Genomic DNA, 14,642 nt, shown 5'->3' with positions numbered 1-14,642 from the left:
TCTATCATTTATTTATTTATTTATTTATTTATTGTTAGTTAGTTAGTTAGTTTTTCAAGACAGGGTTTCTCTGTATTGCTTTGGAGCCTCTCCTAAAACTAGCTCTGTAGACCAAGCTGGATTCAAACGCAGAGAGATCTGCCTGCCTCTGACTCTCAAGTGCTGGAATAAAAGGCCTGTGCCACCAACACCCAGTATTTTGTTTGACCAGTCTAATAGGGAAAACAAATGCAAAGGGAAGGAAAGATAGAGGGAGAGAGATTTCTGATATATATATATATATATATATATATATAAATTTTTTATTTAATTTTATATAACAAAGTCCAATTAAATGAAAACAAACATTTATACACAATATTTGGGAATTTGGGCGTCGTTCTTTCCAAACTACTTCCTGCTGGTAAGGGGCGCTGTCTTGGGGGATTCAAAGAAGATTCAGATATCCTAGCTGTAGTCTGTAGGGCTGTTTTGTCCAGCTGTTTGGAATGTAGGATCAGCTTGTACTCTGTTTCAGGTGGTCTGGCGTGATCAAACCACATTAGTCTGGAAGGAATCCACATCTTTTCATTTTCTGTGGAAACAAAAATAGAAATCCTTTTCCCCAGTAACTTGTTCTTCAACTTAAATTTTGGAGTCAAAGCGTTTTTTTTTTTTTTTTTTTTTTTTTATTATTATTTTACATGTCGATCCCAGTTCCCTCTCCCTCCCTCCCTCCACTCCAGCCCTCCCTTCTTCCTTCGCTCCCTTTTACCCTCTCTGCCCTCTCACATGCACTCTAAACACCCTCCCCTCCCAACCCCCCACCACAATACCATATGTAGGGGAATGCCATCCAGTTGGGGTCATGTAGATCTGACAGGTCCTGTGAAGTAGGGACTTCTCTCCTATCTCTAGAATAAGGCAGTTATCCCTCCATGGAGGATATGTTTGCAAAGTCCTTTTGTGCACCAGGGATACATCCTGGATCCACTGTCTGAGGTCTCTTAGACTGCTCAGACCTTCTGGCTGAGACCCATATTCAGGGGGGTCCGAGTCAGTCCCCTGATGGCTTCTCAGCTATCAGTCTAGTAGCCCTTAGCTCCTCCTTGTTCAGGTAAGCTGTCTTTATGTACTTCTACCGCATGGTCTTGTCCTCTCCATCTGCTTCTGGGTTCTAGTTCGACTCAGTGTTTATGTATGGGTGTTTGCTCCTATTTTCAACAGGCATTAGTTGAGGTCTCCATGGAGAAGTTAGTTGTTGATCTCTCTCCGGGAAGGGCATTTATGATAGCCTTTCCACGGAAGCTGAGATTGTTAGTTGGGAGCAGTCTTGTAGTTCCCTCGACCTTTCTTTGTGTTCAACTTTATCTTCAAACCAATATTGGCTCCCTCTTTTATGTTCTCTATCTCTCTCTCTCTCTCTCTCTCTCTCTCTCTCTTTCTCTCTCTCTCTCTCTCTTTCCTATTTTCCATTCCTAACCAGGCTCAATCCTCCTGGTCGTACATGCCTTCCTCTCCTCCCCCTCATTTTCTCCTACTTCTCTCTCCATTCGCTGACCTCCCCCACTTTACCTGAGCTCTGGGGGACTTCTCCCTTCCCAGTTCTGTGAGTGAATTTATATGAATCTCTTAGAATACAACTTGTATCCTATTTCCTCTGGTGATGTGAATTATAGGCTGGTGATCATATGATCTTGTTCTAAAATCCATATATGAGTGAGTACATACTGTGTTTCTCTTTTTTGTGACTGGGTTACCTCATTTAGGATGGTTTCTTCAAGTGCCATCCACTTGCCTGCAAATTTCAAGATACCATTATTTTTTTTTCTGCAGAGTAGTATTCCATTGTGTAGATGTACCACATCTTCATTAACCATTCTTCAATTGAGGGGCATCTAGGTTGCTTCCAGGTTCTTGCTATTACAAATGGTGCTGCTATGAACATAGTTGAACAGATGTCTTTGTTGCATTGATGTGAATCCTTTGGGTATATGCCTAAGAGGGGGATTGCCAGGTCCTGTGGTAAACTAATTCCCATTTTCCTGAGGAACCGCCATACTGATCTCCAAAATGGCTGTATGAGTTTGCACTCCCACCAGCAGTGGAGGAGTGTTCCACTTTCTCCACATCCTCTCCAACATAAGTCATCACTGGTGTTACTAATTTTAGCCATTCTGGCAGGGGTAAGATGGTATCTCAAAGTTGTTTTGATTTGCATTTCCCTGATAGCTAAGGATGTGGAGCATTTTCTTAAGTATCTTTCAGCCTTTTTGATTTCCTCCATTGAGAATTCTTTCTTCAGTTCTGTACCCCATTTTTTAATAGGGTTATTTGGTGTTTTGTTGACTAGTTTCTTGAGTTATTTGTATATTTTGGAGATCAGCCCTTTGTCGGATATAGGATTAGTGTAAATCTTTTCCCAGTCAGTGGGCTGCCTTTGGTCTTGTTAACTGTGTCCTTTGCCTTACAGAAGCTTCTAAGTTTGAAGAGGTCCCATTTATTAATTGTTTCTTTCAGTGTCTGTACCCCTGGAGTTATGTTCAAGAAGCGGTCTCCTATACCAATTTGTTCAAGAGTACCTCCTACTTTCTCTTCTAAGAGGTTCAATGTGGCTGGATTGATGTTGAGGTCTTTGATTCATTTGGACTTGAGTTTTGTGCATGGCGACAGACATAGGTCTATCTGCAGTCTTCTACACACCCTCATCCAATTTTGCCAGCACCATTTGTTGAAGATGCAGTCTTTGCCCCATTGTATAATTTTAGCTGTTTTGTCGAAAATCAGGTGTTCATAGGTGAGTGGATTAATATCAGGATTTTCAATTCGATTCCATTGGTCTACCTGTCTATTTTTATGCCAATACCAGGCTGTTTTCAGAACTATAGCTCTGTAGTAGAGCTTAAAGTCAGAAATGGTGATGCCTCCTGAAGTTCTTTTATTGCATAGGGTTGTTTTGGCTATCCTGGGTCTTTTGTTTTGCCATACAAAGTTGATCATTATCCTTTTAAGGTCGGTGAAGAATTGTGTTGAGATTATATTGGGGATTGCATTTTATCTGTAGATTGCTTTTGGTAAGATTGCAATTTTTATTATGTTTATCCTACCTAACCTAGAGCATGGGAGATCTTTCCATTTTCTGGTATCTTCTTTAATTTCTTTCTTTAGAGTCACAAAGTTCTTATTATATAGGTCTTTTACTTGTTTGGTAAGCACTACACCAAGATACTTTATGTTGCTTGTGGCTATTGTAAAGAGTGATGTTTCTCTGATTTCTTTCTCTGCCTCTTTGTCGTCTGAAAAAAGTAGGGCTACTGATTTTTTCAGTTTATCTTGTATCCTGCTAGTTTGCTGAAGGTGTTTATCAGCTGTAGGAGTTCCCTAGTAGAGTTTATTGGGTCGCTTATGTAAACTATCATATCATCTGCAAATAGAGACAGTTTCACTTCTTCCTTTCCTATTTGGATGCCCTTGATCTCCTTTTGTTGTCTTATAGCATTAGCTAGAACTTCTAGTACGATATTGAAGAGATATGGAGAGAGAGGACAGCCTTGTCTTGTTCCTGATTTTAGAGGAATTGGCTTAAGTTTCTCTCCATTCAGTTTGATGTTGGCAGTTGGTTTGCTGTATATTGCTCTTATTATGTTTAGGTATGTTCCTGTTATCCCTGACCTCTCTAATACCTTTATCATGAAAGGGTGTTGAATTTTGTTGAAGGCTTTTTCTGCATCTAGGGAGATAATCATATGGTTTTTCTTTTTCAGTTTGTTTATATGGTGGATCACGTTGATAGATTTTCGTATGTTAAACCATCCCTGCAATCCAGGTATGAAGCCTACTTGATCATGGTGGATGATTTCTCTGATGTATTCTTGAATTCGGTTTGCCAGTATTTTATTGAGTATTTTTGCATCGATGTTGGTCTGTAGTTTTCTTTCTCAGATGTGTCTTTGTGAGGTTTGGGTACCAAATTATTGTGGCTTCATAAAAAGAGTTTGGCAATAAACCTTCTGTTTCTATCTTGTGGAACAGTTTGAGGAGTAGTGGTATTAGTTCTTCCTTGAATGTCTGGTAGAATTCTGCACTGAATCCATCTGGCCCTGGACTTTTTTTGGTTGGAAGGCTTTCGATGACTGCTTCTATTTCATTGTGGGTTATCGGTCTATTTAAGTTGTTTGTCTATTCTTGATTTAATTTTTGTAAGTGATAGTTATCCAGAAACTTGTCCATTTCCTTTGAATTTTCAATTTTTGTGGAATACAGATTTTCAAAGTATGACCTGAAAATTGTCTGGATTTCCTCTGTGTCTGTTGGTATGTTCCCCATTTCGTTTCTGATTTTGTTAATTTGCATGTTCTGTCTCTGCTTTTTCGTTAATTTGGATAAAGGTTTGTCTATCTTGTTGATTTTTCTCAAAAAAACCAACTCTTTGTTGCATTGATTTTTTTTGTATTGTTTTCCTGGTTTCTATTTTGTTGATTTCAGCCCTCAAGTTGATTATTTCCTGGCGTCTACTCCTGAGGGGTGAATTCGCTACTCTCTGTTCTAAGGTTTTCAGTTGGGCTGTTAATTCATTTATGTGACTATCCTCTGTTTTTTTCATATGGGCACTTAGTGCAATGAACTTCCCTCGTAGCACTGCTTTCAAGGTGTCCCATATGTTCGGGTATGTTGTATCCTCATTCTCGTTGAATATTAGAAAGTCTTTAATTTCTTTCTTTATTTCTTCTTTGACCCAGGAGTGGTGCAATTGCACATTGTTAAGTTTCCATGAGTTTGCAGGTTTTCTGCTATTTGTGTTGTTGTTGAATTCCAATTTTAAAGCATGGTGGTCCGATAAGATACAGGGGACTATTCCTATTCTCTTGTATCTGTTGAGGTTTGTTATGTCTCCTAGTATGTGGTCGATTTTAGAGAAGGTTCCATGTGGAGCAGAGAAGAAGGTATATTCTTTTGTCTTTGGATGGAATGTTCTATAGATGTCTGTTAGCCCCAGTTGAGACATAACTTCTATTAATTCTTTTGTTTCTTTGTTGAGTTTCTGATTTGTGGTCCTGTCTAGTGTTGAGAGTGGTGTATTGAAGTCTCCCACTATAAGTGTGTGAGGTTTTATATGAGCTTTGAGTTTTAGTAGTGTTTCTTTTACGAATGTGGGTGACTTTGTATTAGGGGCATAGATGTTCAGAATTGAGACTTTGTGTTGATGGATTTCTCCTGAGATGAATATGAAATGACAGTCTTCATCTCTTTTGACTAGTTTTGGTTTGAAGTCTAACTTTTTAGATATTAGGATCGCTACGCCTGCTTGCTTCTTATTTCCATTTGATTGGAAAATCTTTTCCCAACCCTTTACCCTGAGGTAATGTCTATCTTTGGAGCTAAGATGTGTTTCTTGTATGCAGCAGAAGGATGGATTCTGTCTTCGTATCCATTCTGTTAGCCTGTGTCTTTTTATAGGTGAGTTAAGACCATTAATGTTGAGGGTGAGTAAGGTCCATTGATTGTTGATGCTTGTTTGATTTAGGTTTGTTGTTGGCAGTGGTATTGTGAATATATTTGTTCTGCTTCACCCTAGGTTTCTGGTGTAGTTGGATTATCTGTTGCCTACATTTTTGTGGGCATAGTTACCTTACTTGGGTTAGAATTTTCCTTCCAATACTTTCTGTAGGGCTGGATTTGTAGATACATATTGGGAAAATCTGGTTTTGTCGTTGAATATCTTGTTCTCTCCATCTATAGTGATTGAGAGTTTTGCTGGATATAGTAGCCTAGGCTGGCATCCGTGTTCTCTTAATACTTTTAGAACATCTATCCAGGACCTTCTGGCCTTGAGGGTATCCATGGAGAAGTCAGGTGTAATTTTGATAGGTCTGCCTTTATATGTTACCTGTCCTTTTTCCTTCGCTGCTCTTAATATTCTTTCTTTATTCTGTATGCTAGGTGTTTTGATTATTATATGTCGAGGGGTCTTTTTTCTTTGGTCCAGCCTATTTGGGATTCGGTATGCTTCTTGTACTTTCATGGGCATGTCCTTCTTCAGATTTGGAAAGTTTTCCTCGATGATTTTGTTGAATATGTTTTCGGCACCTTTGAGCTGGCCTTCCTCACCTTCCTCTATGCCTATTATTCTTAGGTTTGGCTTTTTCATGGTGTCCCACATTTCCTGGATGTTTTGTGTTAAGGATTTGTTGGATTTATGATTTTCTTTGGTCGATGAATCTATTTCTTCTAGTTTATCTTCTGTGCCTGAGATTCTCTCTTCCATCTCTTGAATTCTATTGGTTATGCTTGTGTCCGTGGTTTCCGATTTTTTGCCCAGCTTTTCAATTTCCAGCCTTCCTTCCGTTTGTGTTGCCTTTATTTTCTCAATTTCAGTTTTCAAATCTTGAACCGTTTCCTTAACCTGGTTAATTGTTTTTTCTTGGCTTTCTGTACTTTCCTTCAGGAATTTGTTCATTTCTCCCACTTTTTTGTTTGTTTTTTTCCTCCATTTCTTTAAGGGATTTTCTCACATCTTCTTTGAGGGCCTCTATCATTTTTATGATGGTGATTTTTAAGTCGTACACTTCTGCTTTCTCTGCTTTGTTGTTGTGTTCCATTCTAGTTGGTGTAGATTCCCTAGATTCTGGTGGTGTCATGTTTGTCTTTCTGTTGTTAGGTGTTCTCTTGTATTGCCTTCTTCCCATAGTTTCTTCCAGTAGGTGTTGGTGGTGTCTCTTCCCTCTCTCTATGGTCCTTCCCCAATGGGCTTATGTGGATCTGAGATTCAATATCTGTAGCTCTGTGTGGTCCAAGCTCTCTAGGAGGTTTCTCTGCAGACAGGGATCCAAGGATGGTGTCAAGGCTGAGGATCCATTAGAAGATGCCAGCAGGTACTCACAGTGGTCCTCTGGCCAATAGCTCTGGCCAATAGCTCTGGCCAATAACCGGCAGAAGAGGGTGAGGGCTGAGCTTGAACTTGAGAAAGTTTTGCAGGGTAGTGGGATCTCACTGGAAACTGGTGCTCTCCCGCTGAGACCTCGTTCTTTGGCAGGGGCCCAGATTTGGGGGTCAAGGATCTTGCCAGCAGGAACTCCAAGTGGACCTGCAGAGATAGGCGGATCTCTGGGAGGGGCCCGGGACTCCAGCAGAGGACTGGAGGCGGGGTCAGAGACCAAGCCGGTGGAAATTACAGGTGGTCCCGTGTGGATAGTCAGGTCTCCTTTGTTCGTAGTTGCTCCGAGAGGTCTCCGAAGTAGGGTGGACTGTTGGCTCCACCCTCTGTCTCAGTGCTCAACCAGAGCGGCAGGACCATAGGTGGGGTAGGGCACAGGGTAAGGGGGTAGGCTGGAGGTGGGGATGGGTGGGTGTGTATCAGAGCTCCAAGGGTGCTCTCGATGGGGACTGGAGCGAGAGATTTCTTAAGTCAGAAAATTGTCTATAAGGAAGAATAAGGGAAAAGGAATATTTTTTAATTATTTAGTTATGTTTTTTCTAAAGCCATAATGTGGCATTGAGATGATAATTATCAAGAGAACAACTCCCTGGGCCAGAGTTGACAGTCAACCTCCCAGGTAAAGAATAGCCTGTGGTGAATCTCTAAAAAGAGTTTAGGCACTTCTTACAATAGAAGGAAAGCCAGCTGTGCTTGGGTAGAGGGAAATGATGTGGAATAGATACAATGTAACTATGTTTTATGCAAGGAAATACTAAAATCAGATTCATGCTTTACAATTTCTTCTGGACTGGAATGGAGGGGCAAGATAAGATGAAGAAATATACATACAAGGCTGTCACTATGCTGGCAAGAAATGATGGCTGTATAGACAGATAGGAGTATGCTGATTTTTAAAATGTCTTAAATTAGTAGAGTCATCATGATTTGGGGACAAACTATATGTACAAGAGGTTTAGATATGGGGTGCTATCTGCTTTTTTTGTCTTGGGCAAGTCTCAGCTAGATGGGGGATCCACTGGAAAGAAGGGGATTAGAGAGGGTCACAGAAGAGCAAAGTCTAAACTTTAGATACTAAAGCTAAGGATAGTTTCATTGTCAAACAGGTACAAAATCAAGTAAAGTTCAGCCCTTATTCTCCAGTATATTATGAAGTATCACTTACTTTGTAATTCAGTATTCTTTAAAAAAATAAATAAATCAATAACAATGTTCACTTCTTGCTTTCCCTTATGTCTTCCTTCCTTTCTCCTCCTCCTCCTACCTATCCTCTTCTTATTGTTCTTGTTTTCTTCATTTGTATGCAAATTTGTCAGGGAAGAGCATTTCTGGGCTATGAAACAATCCTTACTGGGACAGTATTACTGGAATAAATTTGCATTTCATTTACATAGATTTATTAATAATGACGTTCGATTCCTGGAACCCCAGATATTTGTTTGTTTTCATGATAGCAACTGTGCCATATGTTATCTTTACCTCTTGAAACCACATCATTACTTACAACAAATGGAAATACTGGCCACATCAGCTCACAGTGAATTCAGAAGTCTTCCCAGAGGCAACCTTGAGGAAAAGTTCTGAGTCAATGACTTTGCTTCAAAGTTAGGCAGTTTTTGTTTGCTTGGTTGTTTGTTTTTTAGTTACAGACTGTGCCTACCTAGAGTACAGCAGAAAATTGTAAAACTTCACATTCTAAACTAGTATACTAGCATAAAATTAATATATCATCACATTTTAGTTTTGTTGTTCTTGCTGTTTTCACACAGTCTAAGTATGCAGCCCGTACTGAAATTTAGCATTATCTACTTGCCACAGACAATAGAGTTTAACAAATTATATGTAATTCAGAGAGGGAAGAGCCCTCAAATGCCCTCCCTGCTGTATCTAGGCTGAGAGAGCATCCATCCATAGTGAATGGGCTCCAAAAGGCCAGATCATGCATGGACATAAATATTAGCTACTCTGGTTTCTTTCACCTTCTACTTCATTACATTTTAATGCTGGGCCCCACTAGGACTCTTTCTGGACATCCCACTGCTGCTGCCCAGTATTACAGAGATCCTGCAGCTCTGGCTACACCTAGCACTATTTTCAGTTAGGCTTTCCCATTTATCTTTATCCTGGTCAGCTATTGGACAGGAAACTTGTTTATTAAACCAGTCATAGCCACATATATTCACAAAGTATACAGAGGGTTATTCCACATCAAGTTGAGGGTACATGCCCTGCTCTCCAGAGTGTTACAGCTGGTGGGGCTCAGGGACAGCTCTCTTGCTCTTATGACCACAGGGTCAGCTCTCCCACCTTCTCCAGGCATTGATGGGCAGGGAGAGCGAAGGGCTTCTCTCCCCAGCCCATACCACTATGTGGCTGATGAGAGGTTGGACTAGGTCTCCCAAGCTCCTAACCTAAGGGATGGCTCACCTGTGTTCGCATCAACGAGCTCATCTCTGTTGTGCTGCCCAGACAAAGTGCAAATAATTATTGAATCACTAAACTTTCCATAACTTTTTATGTATGCTAGTCCATTTTAACTGAAGGTGGAAATTTCCATTTGTAAGGCTACCTACATTATTTTATTTGTAATCTGACTTGGAGGTTACTGACTATATGGAACAAATTCATGAAAATCTCAGGACACAGGAATTACTACACAAAGAAGTTCACTCTAGAAATTCACATCAGAATCTACACCAAATTCTTTTCTGGGTAAGTAAAATATGCTTTAGTTATGTAAACATTTAACCTTCATTTTTCCTGAATTTTCAAAACCCATGAAGTTCTAAATTGACAATAGTTTTTGTTTTGTTTTTTGTTCTTTTGTTTTTTTTTTTTTGTTTGTTTTTTGTTTGTTTGTTTTTGTTTTTGCTTTCCTAGTGAACTTTAGGTCTAGCTTCTGCTTACTAATGTCACAAACACAAAATCCCATGCTATTGTATAATCTACAGCATTCACTGACCCATATGACTGTTCATTTAAAAAATGTTGAATCACTTTGTATAAAACAGCTTAAGATTTTGTGGCTAGTAAGCAGAGCAATACATTTTCAAGAACAGAAATAACTTGCCACCTTCTCTTGTTAGCCGAGTCTGCTGTTCACTATTTCTTGTCTTAAAATAAATCCTTGGAATTATCTCTGTGGCATGAATTTTTCCACAGTTCTTCTCAAAAGATTCACTGTTTATTTTTCCCTCTCTTAAAAACCTGGAAGGTTTGTGAATATTTCTTAGTTGTTAAATCCATTGTTCATTCACCCAAGGAGGACCTACAGACCACCAAGAGCCAACTTATTTTTTCTGCATTGGTATTCCTTTTAATCTTTACCTTGTAGTTCATATCAAAGCTATAATTGTTTGCCAGCCTGCAAAATCTAATGGCTCCCTCTGGTCGAAACTGTCAACGGCAATCTATCCAGCAGTGAAGGCATTGCCTGAAATAGAAAGCATTTCATATGACTATATTCCTTGGTGAGCTACAAACAAGGCAAACTTAACATTTTCAAATGCAAGCCATTGCTAGCCTCACAAAATAAGATGGAAGCACTAACATATCATTAATGAAGTGTAGCATATCATTACTGAGAATATAGCTTCCTGGCTCACTACTGTCCTGTGGTCAGATGTTCACAAAGCACACTCATCATCCATGGGCTTTTTCTTTCTTTCTTTCTCCTTCCCTTGATTTAGCAATGTAGCAATAAGTCTCTTTCTCAGATGTTAGATCATGATTTATTAGGTGTCTGAAAGTAAACCCCTACTTCACAATCTAAAAGGAAAACAGGCTTCAAATGATCAGTCCAGATTTTCTGCTAGACATAAAAACTGTTAAATTCATTAGAGAATCTAACAAAGAAAAACACCACTATATATATATATATATATATATATATATATATATATATATATTTGTTTAAGTCTTTCTATAAACTGTAAAGCGCTGCTTAGGAAACTCTGAGGTGGGTGATTTGTTTAACAGTTGTTTTATCACAATGGTACTGTGCAATCTTAATGACACAGCCCAGCATAACCACTCTTAGCATCAAACCGATGATTTAGCCTCATGCTGTGATTCCCATCCCAGCTAATTAGAATTCTTGTCTTCTAAAAACATTTGCACTCTTGGCATTCCAATTGTTTTTCCACTTGTGGCTAGGCCATTTTCAGTATTCTTAAGTCAGAATGTACTGCATGCTGTGAGTTTTCCGTGACTGGTGATTCATTCTCTCTTCTCAACTGCATGCCAGAATTCTTTTAGTCATTCACCAGAATTAAACCAAGGAAAGATTTCCTATGACCTCAGTTTTAAAGCATCCCCATTTAAGCTAACAAAAAATATGATATTCACCAGGCAATTGTATGCAACCTAGATTCCCTTATCTTTCAACCAACTATATAGTTCTTCCTATAGGTATAAGCAATACCTATAGTGTATAATATTTGTGCAAAATTGTAATTTTTCTGAAGGAATGATTATGTAGACAAGGGCTTGAAATAATGCACTTACAACTGTGTTAGGGTGAAAAGATGAGAAGTTCATTTTGGTTACACTAATGCACAGTGCCCAGTGGGGAAAAGGAGGATTTTATTACTCAGTGCCTATAAAAAGAGACATAATAACACAACTCTAAACTTCCTTCAAAAAAAAAAAAAACATGTTTAAGGTGTTTGCATGTACTAATTTCTTTCTAATGAGAACTCCCACATATTGCAGATAGGAAAGTTATCCTACTATAAAAATTGTAATCATCTCATTAAATGCTATTATATCCATTAGTGAAAGTCCACAAAAGAAAAAAAAAGAATTCATATGCAACTCTACTTCACAGACAATTATAAGTAACTACTGACAAGTCTTGTTGAAATCTGCCAATGTTTAATCACACTAATGCATCCTACAGCTTAATGAATAATGGGAGAAGCCCTCATTCTAAACTCAAGCCCATATGGATAGCTCTGGTTAAATAAAAGCATGACAGCATATTTGATATTTGGTGTATTTTCCTGACATAGCTCTAAGTTTCATTGTGTATTTTTTGTTCATTACAGCATCTTTAGACCTTTGAAGATGCTTGGTGTTTGGCAGATGCCACGGGTACCTTGCCAAACACATTTTTCATAATGTCTACAGTCAGATGAATTGTCAAGTAAATGCATTTAGTGTTTCTGATTAAATAGGACCATTAAGGGCACAAATGGCCACATGGATAAACTAAGCAAGTTTTTAAAATTATTTTTTAGGGAAAAAATAAAAAATAATGAATCCAACCTTGCCAATTACAACAAAGTTTTCGAGTTTTGGACTTTATATAAATCTCAAGTCAAATGTTAATTTATGGAATAGGATATGTTCCTAAATGCTTAAATGAATTTTTCTTTGTATCACCATTTCCTTTTTAGTGACTTGCACCCAGTGCCCACTGCGTTTATCCAATGACAAAATCTTTCTTTATTTGGAAATAGTTATGCGCAGTTTCACTAACAATGTTTGTCTGACCACATTTTAGGTCAGAACAGTTAGTAGCAATAACTTTTCTCAGAGGAGACCACTGTTTAGTTGCCACCTTTCTGTGTTGCTATTATAAAGTAATCTGACAAAATCAACATGAGGGAGAAAGGGGATGTTTCCATGCACAGATCAAAGTACAGTCCATTGTGGCAGGGAAATCAAGGTGCCAACAACATGGAACAGCCAGACACATAACATCTACAGTCTGGAATAGAAAGCAATGAACACACACTTAGCAATGTTCAGAATATTTTCATTATATTATACAATTTGGGACCCAAGTGTAGAGAATAGCATCACCCACAATAGGTCTTCCTATCTCAATTAAGAAGAAAAATCATTCACAGATGTACCCAGTGGTCTGTCTCTCAGATGATTCTAGAAGCCTTAAGATAGACAAATAAAATTGACCTCAACACCACTCAGTGTAACAATATTAGATCATTTGCTTAATTCTCACACTGGTATATGATCTGAAGTGTGACACACTAATTATAGTGCTTAACTATATCTAAATATCATAGCACAACATAGTCTCTTTGACAGCACTGATTAACATTAATGGCTAGTATATTATGACAGCAATGCCTGCTGTATTCACACTGAAGTTTATTACTTGCCTATGTCCATAGAGTCTATGGAGGTCTTCTTAACACTATGGAAATAAGCCTATTTTTAACAACCAGGTTTCAAGGAAGAATTTCACTCTCTTAATTTTATGGCTTTTCATGAAGAAAGTTGTATTGTGGCCAAGCAACCATAATTCAAGATATAGCTAATTCCAGGCTATTTATTTTTGAGCGTCATAGGAAAATTGGCACAAGAATTTCCAGATCAAACAGAAAAATGGGACAGTCTTGAAACAGTGGCTGCTAAGACACTTTCTTGACAATTTTAATCATCATTTGTTGTATTCACATTTGCTTCATTTTGATATGACCTATGGCTGTGAAACTGTTAAGTGTGCGTTTTCCCCAAGGAAACCAAACATAAATGATGGTTGTAGGAAACTTTCCAGATATCACTTATAAACACTGATAAAATGTACACTCCCAAGCAGGCACTACCCTTAAGATACATTGGTTGCCTTTTCTCCCCACTTCCCTGACATCATTGTATCCAATTGTTCTTACACACCATGACCCTCACTCTATATTACATTTGATTCTGCAAAAAAAGCTACAGTATGACTAACAAACTATCAACCACACTGTCCTCCAACAAGCCATCTTTAATGTCAAACAATGGGAAGAAAACTAAGATGCATAATTGTTACGAGTAAAGTTTTTCTGCCCGCCACCTGGTCTGGTTCTGCCACCGCGCCAACCCCAAATAATACACAGAGACTCTGTATTTGATATTATACTGTTGGCCAGTTACTACTTTCTTATCGGTTAGCTCTGTCTTAAGTATTAACCCATTTATGTAAATCTATGTATTTCCACGTGGTCTTCTTACCCGGAGCCGGCTGCCATGTACTGCTCTTTCGAGACTCTCCATCTTGGCTCTCCTTCCTACTTCCTCTTTCCTCCTTGTCTCCTAGTCCCACCTATCTTACTTTCCATTTGGCCAACAGTGCTTTATTCATTAACCAGTATGAGAAACGTATACAGAATGACATTTCCCATCACATAATAGGTCTTAGTGTGAAAAAAAAAATCTGTAGCCTTTCCAAATTTTATTAGTGTGTATGTTTCTGTCTGTGATTATATGATGAGTATTACTCAACATTTATTTGTGGAAAATGGGAGAAGGACCCTGAATTGTCAGGTAACAAATTGATAAAGTAGTATTTAAGATGGTCAATTGCTTGTATTGCTATGACATTGTTATATATTTAGGAATCAAGTTTTGTGATGCTACAGGCATTGTTCAATTGTTATTTATTCAGTTAGATAGTTTCTTTAGGTTCTTTTATGTTTGCATATAAATTTTAGATTTTTTCCTCTTCTAGTTAATAATTCTGTTTAAAAACATAGAGATTAATTGACTAGGTAGATCACCTTTTTGTAAACATTTGGACATTACATACTCTGGTGATAAAAAAACATAATTTAAATTTGTGTTTAATTTTATTTTTGCATATATCTCTGAAAAAGTTTATATAAACTGATGGATACATTTTTGCTAGAATTATTTTAATTCTCATCTATTTGTTGGAAGTATAAAAGTTATTCCTAATTTCTGACATTCATGTAGATGGAAAATAAATAAAAATCAA

This window comes from Phodopus roborovskii, unplaced genomic scaffold (genome assembly GCF_943737965.1).
Source record: "Phodopus roborovskii unplaced genomic scaffold, PHOROB, whole genome shotgun sequence".
NCBI lineage: Eukaryota > Metazoa > Chordata > Mammalia > Rodentia > Cricetidae > Phodopus > Phodopus roborovskii.
This window is presented reverse-complemented; position numbering follows the sequence as displayed.